We start from the raw sequence: 22426 nt of genomic DNA, 5'->3' as shown, positions 1-22426 counted from the left end.
AGAAGAAACAGACCAGACACAAATAAAAATAAAAATATGTCAGATAGACATGGCCAACATGCACATGAGAAAATGCTCTGCATCACTTGCCATCAGGGAAATACAAATCAAAACCACAATGAGATACCACCTCACACCAGTGAGAATGGGGAAAATTAACAAGGCAGGAAACAACAAATGTTGGAGAGGATGCGGAGAAAAGGGAACCCTCTTACACTGTTGGTGGGAATGTGAACTGGTGCAGCCACTCTGGAAAACTGTGTGGAGGTTCCTCAAAGAATTAAAAATAGACCTGCCCTACGACCCAGCAATTGCACTGTTGGGGATTTACCCCAAAGATTCAGATGCAATGAAACGCCGGGACACCTGCACCCCGATGTTTCTAGCATCCATGTCCACAATAGCCAAACTGTGGAAGGAGCCTCGGTGCCCATCGAAAGATGAATGGATAAAGAAGATGTGGTTTATGTATACAATGGAATATTACTCAGCCATTAGAAATGACAAATACCCACCATTTGCTTCAACGTGGATGGAACTGGAGGGTATTATGCTGAGTGAAGTAAGTCAATCGGAGAAAGACAAACAGTGTATGTTCTCATTCATTTGGGGAATATGAATAATAGTGAAAGGGAATATAAGGGAAGGGAGAAGAAATGTGTGGGAAATATCAGAAAGGGAGACAGAACATAAAGACTCCTAACTCTGGGAAACGAACTAGGGGTGGTGGAAGGGGAGGAGGGCGGGGGGGGTGGCGGTGAATGGGTGACGGGCACTGAAGGGGACACTTGACGAGATGAGCACTGGTTGTTCTGTATGTTGGTAAATTGAACACCAATAAAAATTAATTTATTAACAAAAATATGTCAGAGGGTGATACCTTCTTTGGCGAGAAATAAAGCAGTAAGGGGGGATGGGAAATGCTGGGGTACGTGTCTAGGCCATAACTATTCACGCACAGTTATCAGAAAAAAGACTCTGGTAAGGTAAAGGACCGGAGGCAGTAACCCATGTAGGGAAGGATCACACAAAGCAGAAGGAGTAAGTGCAAAGGTCTTGAAAATGATGTGTCCTTAGCTGCTCAAGAAAGTTGGGCTCAGACCAAGGGGACGAATCAGATTTGTCTAAATCAGCAGTCTTCAAAGTTCAGCTTCTGAAGGGCTTGTTAAGGAGATTGCTGGGTCTTAACTCCAGAGCTTCAATGTCCATAGGCCTGGGGAGGGGCCCAAGAAGGTGCATTTCTAACAAGTTCCCTGTTGAGGCTGTTGCTTCAGGGACCACACTTTGAGAACCACTGATCCAAACAAATCCCATGCATCTGGTCAAGGATTCCTTTGGGGTTGTGTATGTAAGCTGGTTTTGGTCAGGGAGAGCTAAGGATATGTCTTCTGTTGGGTCTTCTAAGAAATTAAGTTCTAAAAAGCGAGATGGCAAGAACAGTCTTCAACCCATCTTTATTGTTTCAGGGCATTGTTCTGTAAAGGGGTGATATTTAGAAAATCGGGAGGCAAATTGGCTAAAAACATAAAGTCAAGGAAGATTAATAAGCCGACTCTAAGCCCAAACAGCTCTGAGCTTTTGGATGACCTATCGATAGAACTCCTTAATCCCAGATACTTATGTTTGAAAAAACAAAAGTTCTTATGAAAACCGCTACTTGCGGGTAAAATGTTCCCAGCAACAAATACTGTCTGAGCTGATGTTAGATTCATATTTTACCTTGGGAATAGTATGTATGAAACTAGTGGTTTGGATCCAAGGGGATACATCAAGGGCCAATTATTTCAAACAGTGATTGCAAGAAAGCACTTAAAATCCATATAACCTAATCATTGCTAGTGTTATTTTAAAAATAGGGAGTTCCCTGGAGCGACTGCTGGGTGGCTCAGTCCGTTAAGCATCCAACTTTTGATTTGACTCAGGTTCTAATCTCAGGGTTGGGAGATCAAGCCCTGGTCGGGCTCCACACTGGTGTAGAGTCTGCTTGAGAGTCTCTCTCTTTCTCTCCCTCTTCATCTGCCCCTCCCCCTGTGCTCTCTCTCTCTCTCTTTTTCCCCCTCCCTCTTTCACACTCTCTCTCAAATAAATAAAATATTTTAAAAAGAAATAGGGAATCCCTTTTAGGTGTCAGTCTAGAACACTAGGAATACATCCTTACGGGCCTTCAGAGAGAGCTAGAAATGAAGAACCCAGACAGTTCACCAGAAGCTATGGAAAGAGGGGAATCCCGAAAGCTAAGGCATACATATTTCCATTCCTCCATTTACTTATTACCAGCTTATTCATCCTTTTGATAAACCTAAAGTTGACGTGTGGTTGTGAGGGATGCCTGTAACCAGGGTTTAATTCATTTTATGTATCCCTGTCCAGGGAATGGTCTGAGTCAGATGATCATTAACTCAGCATATTACTTATTTTAAACAATGATGATATGCCTTCTTCCCTGATCTCTCAGAAATATCTTTGCTTCATTGCTAGCGTGCATTTTAAACACGCATTCCAATCTTAAGAAAAATTCAGTTGTCATGAAAGAGTAGGTATGTTTGGAAGATTTTACTCAAAATACGTAATAGAATATACAGACATTGGTAATATTTTAATTTACTTTGTTCTTTCCTCTTTTGCTGTCTATTGCCTAATTACTGGATAAGAAGTAGGATTTTTTAAAGCATATTCATAACTTTAATTCTGTCTCATGCTGCTTTTGTCAAATTTTTCTTTGTGCCCTTTTCTCTCTGAGTGTGCAGATGGATAAAAGTGCCTTTTTAAGTGATCAGACATTCAAAAATAACAAACATGAGAAGAAAAAGAACACTTAGTCTGTCAAGAAGTTGCAGTAAAGCCATAGAAGCTCCAGTTGGTTGGGCCATGTGCGTAGAAGCTACTTGACTGAATTTGTTCCCACCATATTTCCCACAGATGAATTTGAACTTGCATAGAGCTCAATCTCGGCTCTTAAAATGCACTTCTGTGCTGTATCTCTTAGCTCACAACCGAGGCAGAGGGTGGAGTGAAAGCAGGGGTGAGATCTAAAGAAAAAAATATATTTAATTGGGCTCCTGGGTCCAAAATCCTAACCTTAATTTTTAAAATTGTACTAAGATGCTTTATGTTTCACCAGCTACGCGTCGAAGGAAGTGATAAAAGCATCAGGAAGAAATGTCAGATTCTTTTATGCCACTTTTTTAAGCTGATGGAACCTGAGATCAACTATGGTAGTTATGTCTGGCCGTTAAGAAACTCTGGGTAGGGGTGTGGCTTTTCTTGGTCCCAAGCAAGGATGGAAGAGGCTTTCAGAAAACTCTCCTGAAAAATTGCAATCCGTGAGAATGACTTTGTTTCTCATCTGAATGCCTGAGTGCTCTTGCTGGCACTCAAACCCCGTTCTCCTGCAACGGAACAAGTGTCCATCATTCTTCCCACCTATTCGATCTGTGTACTAGCTTTCGAAAATTAATCTGATTTGGGGTTTCATTTTTCTTGAACTCAGAAGGGAAGAAATTACAGAAAAATATGTTAGTAATAGACTACAGCCTGAGAGACATGAAAGCATATCTAAGTGAAACCAAGCTGGGAACAAGTCTAATTTTAATAAAGCTTAAATCAGTGATTCATGGCTTGGAACTCACCTCTGCTAGGCACCAGTATTTCCTGGTTCTTTGTCAAAGGCCTTATTGTAAATTATTTTTTTCTTTTTTTAGTATAGAAAAAGTTACTAGAAAATTGATAGCTAATAGATTTTTCAACATGTTTGAGAAACGAAGACATCCTTTTGTTTTTGCAAAACCAGAGTTGAATAAAAATGTAATATTTCTATGATGGATTCAAAGTCTAATGACATTGTCCACATTGTTTATTATTCAGATATCTTGTAAAATGAGGAATCATCTGAAGGGGCTATAAGGTTTACAAGGCTAGAGGTAATAATCTGTTTATATTTGTTTTATCTGTGCCTGATGCTCTTTGGAATGGATAGATGGGTGGATGAATAATGGATGAATACTGTTGTCCAGAATTGTTTACTTTTTAATGTCCTAAAGATACATTAATTTCTTTTTTCTGCTACATTTATTTTATTGGCAATAATTTAGAAGTAATTTTGAGTGCTTATTTTCTTTTTAAGCTTCTACAGAAAAATAAAAAATTAATAGGAATAAAATTCTTGCCCTGTTAGTATCCCAGTCAGCTCTTGCTTCCCCTCCATCTAAACTAGACTATACTCTTAGAATGGACAAAATGTTGAAAGTTTTGCCTGAGTTATAAATTTCATTATTTCTTATATCAATTTTTGCTTTTTTTTTTTCATAAGGAGAACAAGTTTAAAAAGTAAAATTTTAACCCTCCGCCCCCAACTGGGTAGAAAGTATTTTCATTACTATAAACAGAGGAAGCATGTGATATAGAAGTCCTCGCTTGGAAAACTTATGGTACAATTCACGACACATATAACAGCCTGAGAAAAGTTTAAAGACTAGAAAAAATACAATATGAATTGTATGCGTGATATGCGTATTATGCAAGTATTCTACTAAAGCAGTGGAGAATTTTCAAAAACAGCAAAGGTTATAAATAGGAAATTTCTGGCAAGTGATAAATTCTAATCTCGGTCTTAAGGCAATTAAAATTTATTTATCTAATTATTATATTCATTTATTATTATTTTTAGCAATTATATATTCCCAAGATATTCCTAGTTTATTTTGCAACCATTTTAGGGACTTCCAGAGCATGTACTCTATGTTTGTAATAAACTGCTTTTAAAGCTGAAAAAAATCCTTATATACACCAATCTGCTGTATGCAGAATATTACCTAATATCTTTCCTTAAGGTTTACTGTTCAATTTCTTTATTTCTGAAAGAAATTAAGTTTCTTTATTTTTATATTATATTGTACAATATATGTATGTAATGTATATGTATAATATACATGTACTATACATGCAATGTACATATAATGTACATATACATTACATGTATAGTACATGTATATTATATACATTACATGTATATTATATACATATAATGTATATATAATGTATATATGTACATTATATTGTACATATTTTTTTTACATATAATGTAAAAATAAAACTTCTCCTCTGCCTCTGTTTTTAAGTATACCTGGAAGTTGCAAAATGAGTATCTAAAGTGATAGTGTCATTTGCAAATGCGGATATTGATTACATGCAACAAAAAGAATATGAAAATAAATAAGTCCCAAACATACTGCAGCTACCACTCATAACCCCTGATTTCAAATTTAACAGCGAATGGTTCTTCTCTTTTTACTGAATGGTTTTATAAATAATGCAAATGGTATTGGTAAATAAATGTGAACTTATAAACTTACATTAGTGAAACATATTCCATTTAGTATGTTTTGTAAAATGATTTTACACTAAAATGTTTGGAATCTCTGATCTGAGTCATGCCCTCACGTTTTGGATGAGAAAACTGATTTCATTTAGGATTTGATTTTCCAACGTAGAATAGATTGTTGAAAGGAACAGGAACCAACCCCCTGTGCTTTTTTTAAAAAAATACAGCGCTCTTATTCCACACAGCCTGTCTAGAATCACCAGTTTAAATACCAATATATGTTCAGCCCCCATCTTCGTGTCAGCCAAGGCAATATGATTACCAGAAGTCCATGATAGTAATCATTTCTGTAATGTGATTAAGAATAATTCAGAGATGTTTATTTGGCAGTGTATACTGATGGCATCAAAGTGAAGACGTTAAGTTGTTTATTGGGGAGAATTTTATAATTTAGAGTTTCACTCAAATATTATCAACAGCAAAGTCTTAATTGTTGCCTTTAATTCTAGAATATTGCTTCGGTCACTAAAGAGAATGAAGTAACCTTACTACTCATGTAACATTCCCAAGACACTGATGGGGAAGGATGGGAAACAACATTATCTGTTAGAGTAAAGAGGGCAAAACATCTGGTGATAGGATTATCTCTCCCCACGATCCCTCTTTGCAAGCTGTCCGTCAAAACTGAACCTGTTATCATTTCTAGAGAATTATGTCGTATTAAGTAAGAGAGTGGTTTGGAATCACAGTAATCCTTGGTTGGCGGCTCTATGGTGGAACACGGCACGGTCATGGCCTCCCAAGGATGGCCATACTCTAATCTCCAGATTACCTTACATGGCAAAAGAAATTTTGCAGATGTGTCCAGTTAAGGATCTTGAGATGGGGAAATTAGTCTGGATGGTCCAGGTAGACGCCATGTAATCGTAAGAGTTCTAGGTGGGAGGTGGGCAGGTCAGACGCGGAGAAGGCAGGTGAGGACAGAAGCGGGTTGGAGGGATGTGCCCTGTGGAAGTGGAAAGGGGCTCTGAGCCAAGGAATGCAAGTGGCCTCAGGAAGTTGGAAAAGGCAAACCATTTTCCCCCTTGAGCCTCCGGGAGGAACACAGGCCTGCCAACACCTTAATTTTAGTCCCTCAAGGCTCATGTAGGACTTGGGACCTCTAGAACTGTAAGATAATGAATTCGTGTTGTTTTAACCCACAGCTCTGTGGTAATTTGTTCCAGCGTAAAAAGTAAGTACTGCAGATTTTGGCACTTGGAAGTGCTGTGAGGCTTCGGAATTGGGCAGTGGGCAGAGGCTTGGAAGAATTTTGGAGGGCATAAGAGAAAAAGCCTAGATTGCCTTTAACAGACTTAGTAGAGATATGATTGTTTAAAGTGTCTGCCAGCAAGGGCTCAGAGGAAAATAAGGACCATGTTATTGGAAACCGAAGCAAAGGGGGGTCTTTGTTATGTGGCAGAAATGTAGCTGAATGATGTCCTACTGTCGTGGGGGAAGCAAAATGTATAAACAATGAACTTGGATATGTAGGTGAGGAGTTTTCCAAGCAGTGTTGAAGTGTGGCCTTTCTAGAAACACACATGTATGTATACATATATGTGGAGAGAGACACAGGCAGATAGATGATAGATACATAGATGATAGATAATTGATAGATAGATAATAGATGATAGATGATAGAGAGATAGATAGATAATTATTAGTATCTTTATATTGTGGCGGTAAGATTCCCTGTTTTAATCTTTTGATTTTGAAGAAAGCAAATGCTAAATTACAGAAAACCTAAAATATTTTTCTTCTTAGCAATTAAAAACAGGTCTTTTTTAGAGACCTGTTTAATAATCCCCACATGGGAAGGTTTATTGCAATATTATGGTAACAAGAGCTCTGCCTCTTTTTTTTTTTTTCTATATTTTATCCTATTGTAGGGGAAAAAAAAGATTAAAATCCAGTTTGGCCTTATTATAACACTCAGCAAATGTGTTTCAGAGCATTGGTTTATGATTTTTGTTCCTTAGTAGACAAAGTATGCTCTGTCCTCTACCTCTTTAGTGTCTGATATTATGCATTCTATTCAATTTTTAATGAAATGTGGATTACTTTAAAGATTATCTCTCTGATTGAATAAATGGCATTAGAGTGGAAAGTTAATTGGATCTTTCTTGAATAAGCAGTGACCACTATGTGTGATTGATAGGAGGAAAAGATACTGAATGACATATTTTTTAATTTATGTTAAGTCAAACTTTTAGATTAACATTTTTGGTGATCGGTTTTCTCAAGGAAACGTGTAGCCTCTATGACTCTTACGGAAACCATGGAGAAATCCTCATTTCTTCCAAAAACAAAAGGTTCTCGGGGCTTGTGAAAATGAGATCTAAAAAAAAAAGTCACATAGTGGAGCATATAACATAGTTTAGCGTGTTGTCCGTTTTGAAAACAGAAAGCGGATGCTGTCGCCCGAACACCTAAATGGTTCTAAATTTACCACCTCCCGTTTTGGCCAGGATCGGATCGAGCTCTCTCTCTCTCTCTCTCCCTCTCTCTCTCTCTCTCCCCCTCTCTCTTCCCCTCTCTCGATGGAGCCTCAACATTTGGGACCTTGTTCACTTCTGAGATTTTGTCGCCCTTTATCCGAGCATCGTGCTGACCCCGTGGCACCGAGTGGCACCCCCCCCCCCGGCCTGTACGGACACGAAGAAGCCCTCTCCTCTGTGAAGACACCGGTTTGGGGCCAGGCCGGGGCGGGCGGTGGCCCTGGTGGCCCTGCTGGCCATTAGTGTCGCGGCCGAGGCCTTGCCCGCCGCCGCCGCCGCCCCTGTCCGTGCACCTGTGTCCCCAGGAGCCCGGGACTTGTGGCGGCTGCTCCTGCCCCAGGGGCCAGTCCAGCAGGCCGGGCCCTCGGGGCCAGTGTCCCCTGTCCCCCGCCGGCCGTGAACAGCGTTGGCCCGTGGCCAAGGGCCCGCTGCCCGGTGCTGCTGGGCCAGCCGGGCGCCCAGGGGTCTCTGTGCCGAGCTGAGAAAGGGAGAAAGCAAAGGTCGTGTGGCCAAGACGTCCCCTCCCCGGACGCAGGCCGTGTCCCAGGCTTCCCTGGCTCATCAGTTTTTCCAACGTGATCATGGTAACAGCTGCTTTATTGCTTGTGGTCAGGGTGTTTGTTTTCTCTTTTTTTCATTTAAATTTCACGTCATCATCGTGGTGACCCGCAGTCACCCCTCAGATGCATCCCCTGGCCCAGCCGTGTCTCCAGCTGCCAGTGCTGCACAGTCGGCAAGGTGGGCCTCACCGGCCAGCGTCCGGGCTGCGCTCAGTCCCCGCTGGCTCCAAGCCGCGCGTCCCAGTCCAGGAAGGCGCTCGAGGGGCGGAGGGCGTGACCCCGTGTGCACTGACTGTGCGGGATGAATGGTGATTTGGGGGACAAAAGTCATCGGTGGCCACATCTGTCCTCAATCATGAAATATCCTCTTCCTCATGCAGATTCCTGGGCCTTGCCGAGATGTATTCTTGCAAATAGGACGCTTCCCTTTTCATTTTGGTGGAATGTTTACAGCCTGTGTACAGATCGGCTATTATCTAGAATGTCCTAATGACTTCCCTTAAGTAAATATGTTCTCGTGTGAAAATTATGTAGGCTTTTTGTTCCAGATTTTTTAAAACAAATCCCTAGTCTGATGTTGAATTGTAAAAAATTTTTACCTTTACCTAATGTGGGATCTTTTCCAAACTTATTTATGATCATCAAGGTCTATATACTATTATCTATATACTTCTATTTCTACCTATAGAGTAAAAATATAGAGATTTTTGAAATTGCTGACATCCTAAGAGAGTTTAAGGCTTTTATTTATTTATTTATTTATTTTTTGACTTAACAGGTCTTGAAAATATTTTCATGTTAGAGAATACAGATATGCTGTTGTATAAACATGTCTTTAATACTTCCTCTTCTGGTAGACATTTAAGGTTGTTTATGTTTCTTGCGATTACGTGCAGTAATGGAAAAAACATCCTTGGTGATGATCATTACATTCTTTGTTATAGGATAAATTTCTAAAAGCAATGTTTCTTTTTTTTAAAGCTTCTATTTATGTATTTATTCATGAGAGACACACAGAGAGAGGCAGAGACACAGGCAGAGGGAGAAGCAGGCTCCCTGTGGAGAGCCTGATGTGGGACTCGATCCCAGGACCCTGGGGCCAGGCCCTGAGCCCAAGGCAGACGCTCCACCACTGAGCCACCCAGGTGACCCTAGAAGCAATGTTTCTAAGTCTTATGATGTGTATATCTTTTAAAATAATTACAGCCAAATTAGAATCAAAAAGAATTATACAGATTTACGTTTCAAGCAATATAGAAGAATGCTTGTTTCTCCAACCCTTATCACTACTAACTGATACCAGTCTTCTAAGATTTTGGTTATGTACTGGGTAAATAAATGTGGTTAACATTTTATTACGTTTTATTCTCAAGTGATTTACATAATGACACCGCCATGTGTTTTAAAACTGTCCCGTAAAGAATGAGGAGACAATCGCTTGAATGTAGTTAACTCTTCAATTTATAGGTAGCATTTTGTTCCAGGTTGGTGAATGAAAAAAACTAACAAATCCCAAGCTCTTGCTTCTACTGGAGTCCGATGCTTAGGGAAAGCCTAGAAGTACTTTAGTTTGGTCTGGAATATCTTTGAGTGCAAAGTGGTTCTGTAACAATTCCTGAGCTCTTACGGATTCTAAATCGTCTTGGTTTGTGATAAGCTCTTATTAATCACTGGCAGTCTCTGATTTCAGAGTTCTTTAGACTTTCTTACGTTGAGTAGTGCAGCATCCCTAGAGGTTATAAAACTGTACTCTTTATGCTTTTTAACAACAAACAAGGTGTATCAAAATTATCAAAATGGAGGGAAGCATAAGTAGCCAGAGGAATAAGTTGGAATTCATCAAGAAAGCCACAGGCAAATATGGAAAGTATTTTTAGACTCACTGCTAAGATAACTTTTTTTTTAATAGTTAATTGAAAAATTCACACACTTTGCAGAATGACAACAAGATGAATGCTGCAGCAATCATGAAAAAATACATAAAGTGCATCAGTATTTTAAATTTCTCCTGGAAAAAAAAAAACAGTTACTTCTCTTTTAAGATGTATAACCAAGTGGGAACCAAAAAGTCAGGAAAATATCCACGTTGGCACTTAAGTTCACTTTGACTTCTGTTTACCAGATGTTTTGATAGAAGTCCTTTTTCGGTGTCCGATACAATGCTGTCTGGGAAACATCTAAGCTATATATCCTGTTCGTTGATAAAGAACATATGGTTTCAGAAACCAGTGTTAAAGCCACATGGAGATTTTTTGTGAAGCAAAATTTTTAGTTTACTCTCAATTGTAGAAATCTTAAGGAAGAATAGTTCACCACAATATACACGGCCATCTAAAGTATTTCATCGCAGAGAAAACAGAAGCCTATTGCACATTGCTAACCTATTAATCATTTCTGTTTTAGTTTCAGAAGAATTCAGGTTTAGAACAGACCAGGGAACCAGTGATGTGCTCATCTCCCTGGCACAACCTGTTGTCAGGATCAAGAGACACGTCTTGACCGAAATGATGCTAAACTGATTTTTGTAGATGATTAAAATATAACTGTCTTCTCTTTATTTTTCCTCTTCTAAATAAAGACTCCACTGAAAGAAATATGGAGTAAAATCCTAATTATGCTAGATCTTCTAAAGTTTAAGTATCGTATGAATAAGAAACGCTCAGTTCGATTTTCTAAGCATTATTTGAAGATACAGGTTCCTAAACGTCGATAGGGAGGTGTTCCAGGAGGCGCCGAGAGCTCTGGAGCCGCGGTCGGGTCACCCTCTCAGGGGACTGATTTGCCCCACATTTGCATCATGCTTTTCTTTGGGCCCATTCACAGGAACAGTCGCTTGTCATGCAGGGTATCGGAAAATGACCTAAATTAACTTTTCTGCAGGAAGTAGAGGGACCTCAGTATGGGAGACTCCAGTTTCAAATTTCCCCCGAGATGTAAATTAGTTCAGTCTTTATCTGGAAGGACTTAAATGACTTAGTATATAATGTCTCTTGTTCCTCTCAAAGAGGATCTATCAGGGACGGAGACGCAGCCCTAGTGATCAGATATGCAGGACTGCTGCTCACTGCGAGGAGGTAGGGGGATCTGATTAGTCCAGAATGAAAGGGTGGGGGAGGTGGTGGCAGTGGGAACAAGACTCCCTTCCAAGCACAAATGAAAGAGTGAGTAAGGAAGGAGACAGAGAGAAATGGGGTCATTTACTTTTACTTTCAAAAAAAAAATCAAATCAGGGATGATTGGTAGTCCTTTTCAAGGATCCCCTATACTTTGGGGATGGATCTGGTTTGGCTCCATCTTGTTGACTCTTTATTTCCCATATTTATTTGACGATCTTATTCCATCCTTGTCACGCGGTGCATGAAGCATCAACAGTCTCGAGAGACTCGCCCCCTTATTACTTTTTCACAGTCTCTCTGTGGCCATTTTTTTGATGAAACTTTTCTTCTTTGTGTATGGATAACAGCATCACTTCTCTTAAATCATTTTTGAATTTTATTTGAGTAATCATTGCTCACCCGTAAAGTCCGTGCTCCCTACGTGATGATGTTGCAAACAGCCATCTCACTCTCGGGTGATGCAAAAGGCTCAGGTGTTTGTCTCCAAAGATTTCCCAGACGTACCTGCTCCCGGGACGAGGATGAGCCCCCCGCAGAATATCGATCTTGTAAAGCTCAGTGGTTTTCTTGGCTTCTGTCTCCCATGTTCACGTTTTGAGGCATGTTTGAGGGCAGAGGTTCTGCAGCCCTGCGCGTCCCCACATACAACTCTTGTAAGACCTTCACTCTCATGAAACAGAACCCACTCCGTGTGCTGACATATGTAAAGCAATAAAGTTCCTTACCTTAATATGAGGAGAAGAGCTAAAGGAAATCACTTCAAATAAGGTGAACCTCATTACGTAAATGGTTAGACACAACTGCATGGAAGACAAAGGAACACTCTGCTGTTGTTCTCAGACTCTGAAAATGCAGCAACTGGTAATGCAGACTGTCTGGACTCCCTCTCCCACCCTGAGATATCATAGAGCCTCGACTCTAATCATTGGGAGGCCAAAATCTCCCCATACATTCTTCTGGATGCCTCCCGAGGTCACCATCTGCCCTTCCAAGAACCTCCGTCGTGGAACTGGATCTGCGGCACCACTGCTTATTTTGGACATCTGTCTGTATTGGGTTCTTCCAAGAAAAATCTTGCCGAGGAGCTTTTAGGAGCACAGAAAGGTCAGAATATGTGTGTGTGTGTGTGTGTGTGTGTGTGTGTGTGTGTATACATATATATATATTTTTTAAGTCCCTAAAACAGAACCTCTGACATGCCACACTTGGGCATGACATACGTTAATAAGTATATCTTCAAGTGGCAAATTATAAAGTGGAAATCCGGATTTCCTTATGCTCTAGCAAGACCCTGCTGCCATCCTGTGTCCAGGCGGACAGTGGCAAAAGCCACTTGCTGAAGGATTTGGTAATGTTTCATAAAAAGAACGTAATTGTTCGTTAATCAATAATGTCCTTGGAGTGGGAGAACAGCTTTTTAAGTAGCAGGCAATAAGCCCTGACTTTTCTTCAACACAGACAACACGCAGTCATTTCAAAATCTTCTTGTCTTTCCCACTCTCATCCTTCTCTTCGCGGTAGGTCTTTCTCCCGTGGCCCCCATGGCTCAGAAGCACAGTCTTCCTTCAGACAGGGCTTCCTTAGTGCGTGTGCCCACGTATGCTGTTTCGATGTAGACAGTTGACTCCGTTAATGCCCAAGTATTCATTCAAGACCTGACTAAATACCTAACTCCAAGTCTCTGCCAGCACATCTTTCTTATCTTCTGATGTCCCTGCCTTTTTTGTTCAAATTAAAAACAAAACGAGGGATCCCTGGGTGGCTCAGTGGTTTAGCGCCTGCGTTTGGCCCAGGGCATGACCCTGGAGTCCTGGGATCGAGTCCCTCATCGGGCTCCCTGCATGGGGCCTGCTTCTCCCTCTGCCTGTGTCTCTTATGAATAAATAAATAAAAATATAAATAAATAAATAAATAAATAAATAAATAAATAAATAAATAAATAGGGATCCCTGGGTGGCGCAGCGGTTTGGCACCTGCCTTTGGCCCAGGGCGCGATCCTGGAGGCCCAGGATCGAATCCCACGTCGGGCTCCCGGTGCATGGAGCCTGCTTCTCCCTCTGCCTATGTCTCTGCCTCTCTCTCTCTCTCTCTCTCTCTCTCTCTCTCTCTCTCTCTCTATGTGACTATCATAAATAAATAAAAATTAAAAAAAAGACAATATTAAAAAAATAAATAAATAAATAAATAAATAAATAAATAAATAAATAAAATCATAAAAAAATAAAAACAAAACGGAAATAGCATCTGACACAACTGTTCCATCCTCCAAAGAGGAATCCTAAAATATAAGACTTTAACCATCTTCAGTATTCATAGCGGTGAAACATCGCTGATGGCCTGTTTTAAAATCTCTGGGGCCTGGAGGTTTCGCAGAACTCAGAACCGGTTTCTTCTTTTGTGTCCGTCTCTACACCAACTGGCTGACTTCACAGTGCTCTAGATATTTAATATTTTTGCACCGACTGCGTGAACAGTGAATGTGTAAGTGAATGCAACCTGTTAAGTATGAAAATATAAGAACGCAGCCATGCAGATACATTTTGTTGATGAAGATCTTGATTCTCTCCCTTTGTCCAAGGGAAGCTCATACCGAGCACTTTGGTTGAACTGCTGCTGATCAGAAATCGGTTATCAATTGGAATGGAGGTTATCGCTTCCTATCATGTTGTTAGGTTATTTCTGAAAGTGGAATGAGCTGTCTTGCCTGCCTTTCTCTATAAGAAGGTGTGTTTAGGGATGCCTGGGTGCCTCGGTGGTTCAGCATCCGCCTTGGGCTCAGGTCATGATCCCGGGGTCCTGGGATCGAGTCCCACATCAGGCTCTCTGCTCAGTGGGGTGTCTGCTTCTCCCTCTGCCTCTCCCTCAGCTCATGCTCTCTCTTGCTCGCTCACTCTCTTGCAAATAAATAAATAAATTTTTTAAGGTGCATTTAGACTCTAATTGCTTCAGCTGTGCATATAGTTCCTTCTGCTGATTTTTTTTTAATGCACTGCTCTTGGCATCAAAAACATTATATGGATGGCATCATTTTGAGGACGATCAAGTTACCCTGTCTACATGGCTGTGGACCGGGGCAGAGCTGGTACTGGAGGACTGGTCTTCATTCGGGGAGCTGGTCCCAAGGGTAAAGGAGCGTTCCTTTCTACATGAAGGTGTGTGATCCCTGAGACATTGAGATCCTCATGTCCCTGGTAGAACCCTGGTCAGACCCAATACTGTCAACAAAACCTTTCTTGACTTGTGAAATTGACCCTTACTCACCACATTTTCCTTAATAATACATAATGTTCTATCCAACATAAAAACCACCATTTCACTGAACTTCTACATCTGTGTGTCAGTAAAATGAAAATTCATCTTCATGCAATAATTGCAGACATGTGCTGTTGAAAAATCCTCAGAGAATCTGGCAAGGTGAACACGGCGAGGAGAGCCGTGATCTCATGAAGTCTGAACAGAGCATACACTCCTCAGAAAGAGATTTGTCAGCTAGATTCCCATACTCTCAATCTGACTTCAACCACTGCTACCTCCTACCACAATTTATCTACCCCCCGTACCTCAGCATCTCCAGACATGCCCCCAACAAAATCCACTTCGAAATTTAGAGCGTAGTTGTGGCGTCTGCACTAGGCCCCAGGTGTTACCCTGATGTACCAGGATCGGTAGTGCTTTCCAGGCTTCTCCTCGGGGAATATGAACGACTGGAAACAATTCAGAAGTACTAACAATGTGCTCATTCTTTCTTTGAGGTCTCCCCATATACTGCCCCCTTCACTTCCCAAGAGCCCATGCTGTCTTCACCCAACTTCCCATCAGCGGTTCTGATGTAAAACCTTCACTGCTTTTAAGCTGGGAAGATCACGTAGCTTAGAACCAATTCAGGGTACACTCATGGGGGAATCAAAATTAAACTTTGAAAAAGTATATATCCTCCAGGAGGATAAGATCTCGTACCGGGTCCAGGCAATGCTGTTCTGTGCTTTGGATTTTCACATGATGGGCGTCCCTGTGCCTCATGTTCTTCCAGTAACCAGACTGCCATCTGACCCTTTTCTTCATGGGATTGATACTTTAAAAACAAAAGCAAATTGTAGACCCCCAGAACCTTTTCGGCGCTTGGAAACCTGAATTATTGCATCTAAACATCCTCTTAAAGAGGTGAATATTCTCACCCTGAGCATTTAATCTGACTGTTCATGTTTGATGTTTATTTGATTTAAAAAAAATCTGGTTACCATCAACTTATGGGCAAGTCAGACCCTGTGAATGCCCCATATGTTTGGTTGGGAATTTCTTGGGTTATAATCATAGTTTAGAATTGCTCTCCTCGTCCCCCAGAAGTATGACTTGCTGAAGCTATCAGAACGGTGGCCTTTACAGACCTTTAGCAAAAACAGCGGATCTCTTACTAACTGAGCTGAATTAGATGATTGGGGAAGCTGGTGGGAAACAGCGTGACCCCTCACACAGAGCCAGAAGCCAGAAGGAAGAAAACCACGCGGAGGCTCCCGAACACAGCCCAGAATCCAGAAGCAGGGGTAAGCTGGGACAGAAGCCAAGCAGACTTGCCTTGGGAGGAAGACTCAGCTGAAGACAGAGCTCAAAAGTCATCTGGGGGCAAGAGGCAGCAGCCAGAAGAAGCCTCTGCAGTCTGCGTGGTGCAGGAGCTGGGAGTCAGGAATGGGGCAGAGGTCCGAAGCAGGCAGGATTCTGAGAGAGCACAGCAGGTGCAAGGACCAGACACACTGAACTGTTGAGACCACACCTGCCCGCCCCAGGAAGGCCTTGTTCCGGGCACGGCTGCTCGCCTGTGGTCCGGCAGGGCCCAGGACGGTGCAGTTAGTACCTGGCCACACCCAGTTAGTACCTGGGACACCGCGGGGGCACGCCAGGGTGAGGATGGACGTGGACTCGGGCGAGTGACTAGACCAACCGGCTGGATCCTTTTCTTACGGGGAAAGAGAGTAGAGAGAAACACCATCTGTCTTTGCCATCCTTAAATTCTTACATTTCTTAAGCTGCCTTAGTTCAAAATTTACGAACTGAAATTCATCAGAAAAGATGAAGGAAGAGAAAAGAAGGCAAAGCTCACTTTGACCTTGGGGCGGGTGGCTGGGGGGGGACAGGAGCACGGGTGATTTGAAAAATGGAACTCAAGTCTTGGTTACCTGGCTTTTTCTCATGAGCTGCCCTCTGCCCACCCCACCCCACAGCCACCCTCCCACCCCCCAAGGAAAAGGAAACTGCCATGATCTGTCCTTACAGAGGACATCCCTAAATTTTACATTGAGATCGCTTCACCAACTTCTCTTGAGAACGGTTCTCTCCTGAACCCTTCCTTCCCTCCTGAATTGGCAGCAGTCACTCTGTAGCCTTTACATGGCATTAAGGTCACACATCGCGTATCATTTTGTACATTTATTTCCTTTACAGACGAAGTGCAAAGTTTAAGGGGGCAGGAGCCACCCTTTTCGCTGTGGCGTCAGAGGAAACCTCCCAGGTGTGCGATCAGATGACCTGGGTTCTCTGAACTGGTAGCGGGACCACAGCCAGAGCGTCGGTCAGCATCTGGGTTGCCTGAATGTAGCTCCAGGGGGACCAGGCGTCTTGCGGACGCGGGGCAAGCTGAAGTCAGAGGCTTGGGTCTCTTACACCTGCTTCGGCCACTGCATCTGCCCTCTCATTGATCTCTGATCTTGGGCTTCTGCATCAAATTTTAAAATATATTCTTTTTCTCAATTTCTCTTGTTGTTTCGCTAGGTTTCACTAAAGTGAAACACAAGTGTTTCACAAAAGTTTCACTAGGGCCCCTGCTGGCTCAGTCAGTAGAGCACGGGACTCTTGATCTCAGGGTTGTGAGTTCAAGCTCCACGTTGGGTGTGGAGCCCATCTTCAAAAAAAAAAAAAAAAAAGCTTCACTGATGTGATACTGTCTAAATCTCTTCCAAACTTGAAGTTTCACTTTATTTCATCACTTTCTCTGCCATATCTCTTATTGTATTTCTTTGGACTGAGTGTCTAATAAATACTTGTTTGGGGAAAAAAATATTCGATAAGGTGGGGTAGGGGGAAGGATACTGTGACCCAGTCATGCAATGTTCAGAAGTTCACAATAGTTGCCATGTGAAAAGTTTAGCAAATACATTTTTGACTTGTGAGGATTCTTTTCATGGCAGCTTGAAATTCTTCCTGAACTTGGTTTCTGACCTACAGAAGTAAAAAGCAAACCCAACGTGCACATGCTTTGTGCAGAGAATAATGAGCTACTTTTTAGAGAATAATCCAGCAGCTGTCTGATTGGTCATGTGGGACTGTTCTGTAGAAATGAAGAAACCGACCTTTTTCGGTTTGAGACATTTTGATAAGATTAAAATAATCCAAGGAAGCCATGTCAAGACGCACAGCTGAAACCAAGAACTAAGAAACATCCATGTGTCACATGACACAGTTGGCTAATGGAAGAATCAGACATAAAGGCAGGACATTATATGGTCTCATTCATTTGGGGAATATAGATAATAGTGGAAGGGAATAGAGGGGAAGGGAGAAGAAATGGGTAGGAAATATCAGAAAGGGAGACAGAACATAAAGACTCCTAACTCTGGGAAACGAACTAGGGGGTGGTGGAAGGGGAGGAGGGCGGGGAGTGGGGGTGACTAAGTGGCGGGCACTGAAGGGGGCACTTGACGGGATGAGCACTGGGTATTATTATGTATGTTGGCAAATTGAACACCAATAAAAAGTAAATTTATTATTAAGAAAAAAAAGGCAGGACGTACAGATAAATACGAACAACTTCTGGTTGAGCTGGAAACACTGCTCATTACAGTAGAAATTTTACGATGTGTGTCTTTCAAAGTGTCTCTTTTCTTGCTGCTTTTCTGTTCTTTTTAAAGAGCCCGTTAGGCTGTTACTCGGAGGTTGTGCTCTTGTGTGACTTTAATTATTTCCAGTGCTTTGGCCAGATGTCTTTGACCAAGCCTACAGACCCATTCCCCGGTTTCTGTGGGTGTCAGCTGCTAAAGATTCACAGCTCCTCCCTGTTCTTCAGAATCACTTAGAACTAAAATAAATAAATAAATAAATAAATAAAATTGCTTTGCTCCAGGTCACATGTGCACCTGCCACCCCTGTCAGCCTACAGCTAATGACATGGGGGTGCAGAGCCCTCATTCAGGATGAGGTCCAGTCCAGAGCAGTTCATGCTCCAGAGCTCCCCCATGGGATGAGGCTGAGGTCACACCCCAGCTGAGACCACATGCTCACTTCACTGCTTTTCCAGTCCTGCGCTCCTTCCCTGTCTCCTTCCCTCGGAGAGCATTCCCTTAAATCATGAGCACCTGAATCCATGTCTCAGGCTCTGCTTCTAGGGAAGCTAAGCTAAGGCAGTGACCTTATTGAGAGTATAGATCCTGTCATCTTTTATCTTTCGTCCTCCATCTCCAGCACATCTGGAACATGATACTCACAGGTATTTTGAAGTGTGGGAAAGGTAAGAAGTCTGACTTTCTATTGGCTAACTGCTCCCAAGTGGTCCAGCACAATGCCAGCCTTACTTTGAATCTGAATTCGCAGCTCACCGGAGAATTAGGATGGTGACAAGATTAGGAAACAGACATATGATGATATTAGACGGGATCAATCTATTATCCTAACCCAAAATCAGAAACCATCCAAATATCATATAAAAGAAAAAAAGAAACTGTGTTTACTTAGCAAAATGTCATACACATGGCTTAGATCATTGAGCTCGCTTGTAAGCTGTCATGAAGGATCTTTCTGATTGTTCATTTTGTGAGAGCAGCTTATCAAGATAATCTGAAGTTTCAGATCGACTTCTGGGCCAGACTCAGAGTGGTGGACGGTTGAAGGAAAATGTCTAATTTGTTTACTCCACATTTCTGGCTTTGAAGTTAATAAAAGTAATTATGGCTTTTGGGAAAAAAAATCATGTGAAATGAAAATGTTCTCACTTTTGAAACGTACAAGAATAATTAGCCAAATTTGGTGGCACACCTGCTCTCTGCCATATTGAGAGAATAAAAAGGAATAAGATGTAGCTCATGTTTTAAAGGGGTTGAGTAGTGAGAACCCTGCCGGGTGTGCTACAGAGACACAGACACAGAACAGAACTCTGTACAAAATGACATGTGAGACCAGCTCGTGGGACGGATTGGAGACGTTGGGAACGACATGAGCAAAAGTATGTAGACATGAAAGTTAATGAGATATTCAGAGAAGAATATGTAGAAAAATTGATGAGACATTAGACTACAAGGTAAACCGCTGCAGGGTGATAGACGATAGATGAACAGTAAGACTCGGAGGTAAACTTTATCTGCAAAACGGACCAACTCTCAACAGAAGTTTACAGTTTCATTTTCTCTCTTCTGCTTTAAAAACTGTTAAAACAATATGGTAACATTAAAAAGTGTTTTTAAAACAATATCTGAGGAACAACTATTGCCTTTTTCCTTTCTCATATCAAATGCCTACAGAAATAGTTTCCATAATTGTGATTGGAATTTGTAATTATCTATAGTCACTATTATATCGTGAGTTTTTTCCACATTATTATGTGTGTTTGTTTTAAGTGACTGAACACCAATAGAAATATTTTATTCGATTCAGATTCTCATTTTTATTTTCCCTGGAAACTAAGTTTTGTAGGCTATCCGACAGGGCAGTAGTAGGCTTGTATTTGTGGGTTAGAAGAACCACACATGTAATCGCAGGTAGATCCAGATGAGTGGGACTTGCAGTCAGATGTTTCAGGAGAGAAGGAGGTAAGACCAACCTCTGTGTCCTCACCTTTATCTAGAAGAAAAGGTACAAATATCTGCCTCACAAGCCTCATAGGTGCTTGCAAAAGTTAATTGAAAACTTAGTGTATTAGAAGAACTTGGCATTTATGAGGCTCTTAACTACTCATTCAAGAGAGGAAGTTGTGGGGAAAATTTTTTAAAAGGTTACTTTGACTTTTAAGCAGTTTCCTGAAAGCCTTCTTGAACTCTTTCAAGGTAGGCACTGTCTTACTCGTCTCCATGTGCCAACTACACCGCCTGGCTTCCATGATTGCCCGACGTGCGTATTTCTTCAGTGAATAAACTAATGAACAGCCAGGCAGTAATTACCTGTCTGCCCGATGGACAAGCAGTTCTGTCTAATGGGACACCAGCTAGGAAAGTCTGCTTTTATTTTTTTTTATTTTTTATTTTTTGGAAAGTCTGCTTTTAAAGGAAATAGTAGACCCATCATTCCAAGAAATGATGGGAAAGTCAGAATACTTCAGTCATCACACGGCGATAGGGATTTTCTTCTCCTGTCAGTGGTTCTGTGTTAGCCACTTAGGTTCATGGGACCAGGCAAGTAACTGGTGTGAATGATGAGATGAAGCAGTGAGGTCCATCGAGAAGAGTCCACAAGCTCTCCGGGCACTCTGAAATATAAGTCTAGAAGAGGAATATTTTTTTTCTTTGTGGAATTGAGCTCAATCTTGATTATTTGCTTCCGTCTTTGTCTACTTGCAGGCTCCGTAAGAGCAGGGCTTGGGTCAGATGGGACTCTGCCTTCAGCAGCTAGCATAGCAGATGCTCAAAAACATTTCTTAAATGAATTAACAAATACAAACGGAGTAAATGCCATGGGACCTGGTGCCAGTGTTGGGTCAGCCACGATTTCAGTGTGAGGATATGTTCTACTTGTTTCAACAGAAATAAGCTACATGAAATGAATAGTAACTTTCTCACCCTACTGCTGAATCCTTTTTCTGTCCTAAAAACAACAAAAAGATTTGCATGGGACGTACTATGCAAAGAGGGTGCCAATAATATTTTTTTCAAAATTATGTGTTCTGACCAAGTATATGACGTGTCGCATGCCAGCATTTTTTTTACTCCCTAATAGTGATGCTTATCACTCTGTATGAAGTTGTCTTTTGTGCCAAGCATTCCCAGGCCCTTTAAATCTATATTCAGTAATCTGCAAAAGAAACCTAGAGAGCAAGAATTATCCCACTTAAAGATGAGAAAAGTAGGCCTCAAAAAAGCAGAGTAACTTTCCAGAGTACACGGCAATTTTTCCTGAAAAATTGGGTTTTTCTGCTGCCTCTCTGATCTGGAAACGGTGTCAGACCAGATCCGTTGGCAAGTGTAACAACAGAAAAACCCATATACTTATAAGAGATTTAGGAGAGGTCTTATAAAAATCCAAGCTAGATGTAAATGTGTTTCATGTTTATGATACAAAAGTACATAGGTAGATGAAATTCTCACAGACCATAAACTTTTGTTGGAGAATTTTGATAATTTATCACTGTGTTTTCAACTTGGCCCCCCAAAATACTCCATGTCAGTTCCTAGTTGGAATCTGTAAGTGGATTATACACTTGAGATACGTGGTGCTTAGTGACTTGTCCAGTGCATGAGATTTAAACCAACATCTATATTTTTACTTAACAAAGAACTTAAGTCTTTTGTGCAATTTGACAATGTCCAGATAAACATGTTCTTTGCCCTCTAGTTCTCAGACTTAAAAGTAACAATTAAAAATAGCCCTTTGGATAAATACTTCCCCTGTTTATACAGACCTAGAATAGGACAAAACCAAGAGTTTTGCTTTCCTTGGCTTCTTTGGTAGTAACCTACTATCATGGGTTTTTCTGTTTTCCACCCACAATTTCTTAGCATGTTTTGCTAGCTCTTGCTCCTCTTTCAGAATTGCTTAGGGCTTGAATATGGGCCCTCTTCTTGTCTTATTTGGATTCCCTCTAAAATTTCACCACAGCTGCCATTGTGTTCTGTACTAGGATGGCTTGCAGACTTGTTTCTCTAATCTCAGACATCTCTTCTGAGTTAAAGTCCTGTTTCTGCCATATTTCCTTCTCAC

The 22426-nt window shown here is 41.4% G+C and overlaps 1 protein-coding gene across 1 annotated transcript in view; it reads left to right on the top strand.

The window, feature by feature from the left end:
* Positions 1–22426, top strand: part of PTPRK (protein tyrosine phosphatase receptor type K) — a 523937-nt gene that overhangs the window by 459924 nt on the left and 41587 nt on the right. The window lies entirely within an intron of this gene.

The sequence above is a fragment of the Nyctereutes procyonoides genome, unplaced genomic scaffold (genome assembly GCF_905146905.1).
Source record: "Nyctereutes procyonoides isolate TBG_1078 unplaced genomic scaffold, NYPRO_anot_genome, whole genome shotgun sequence".
Taxonomy (NCBI): Eukaryota; Metazoa; Chordata; class Mammalia; order Carnivora; family Canidae; genus Nyctereutes; species Nyctereutes procyonoides.
This window is presented reverse-complemented; position numbering and strand designations above follow the sequence as displayed.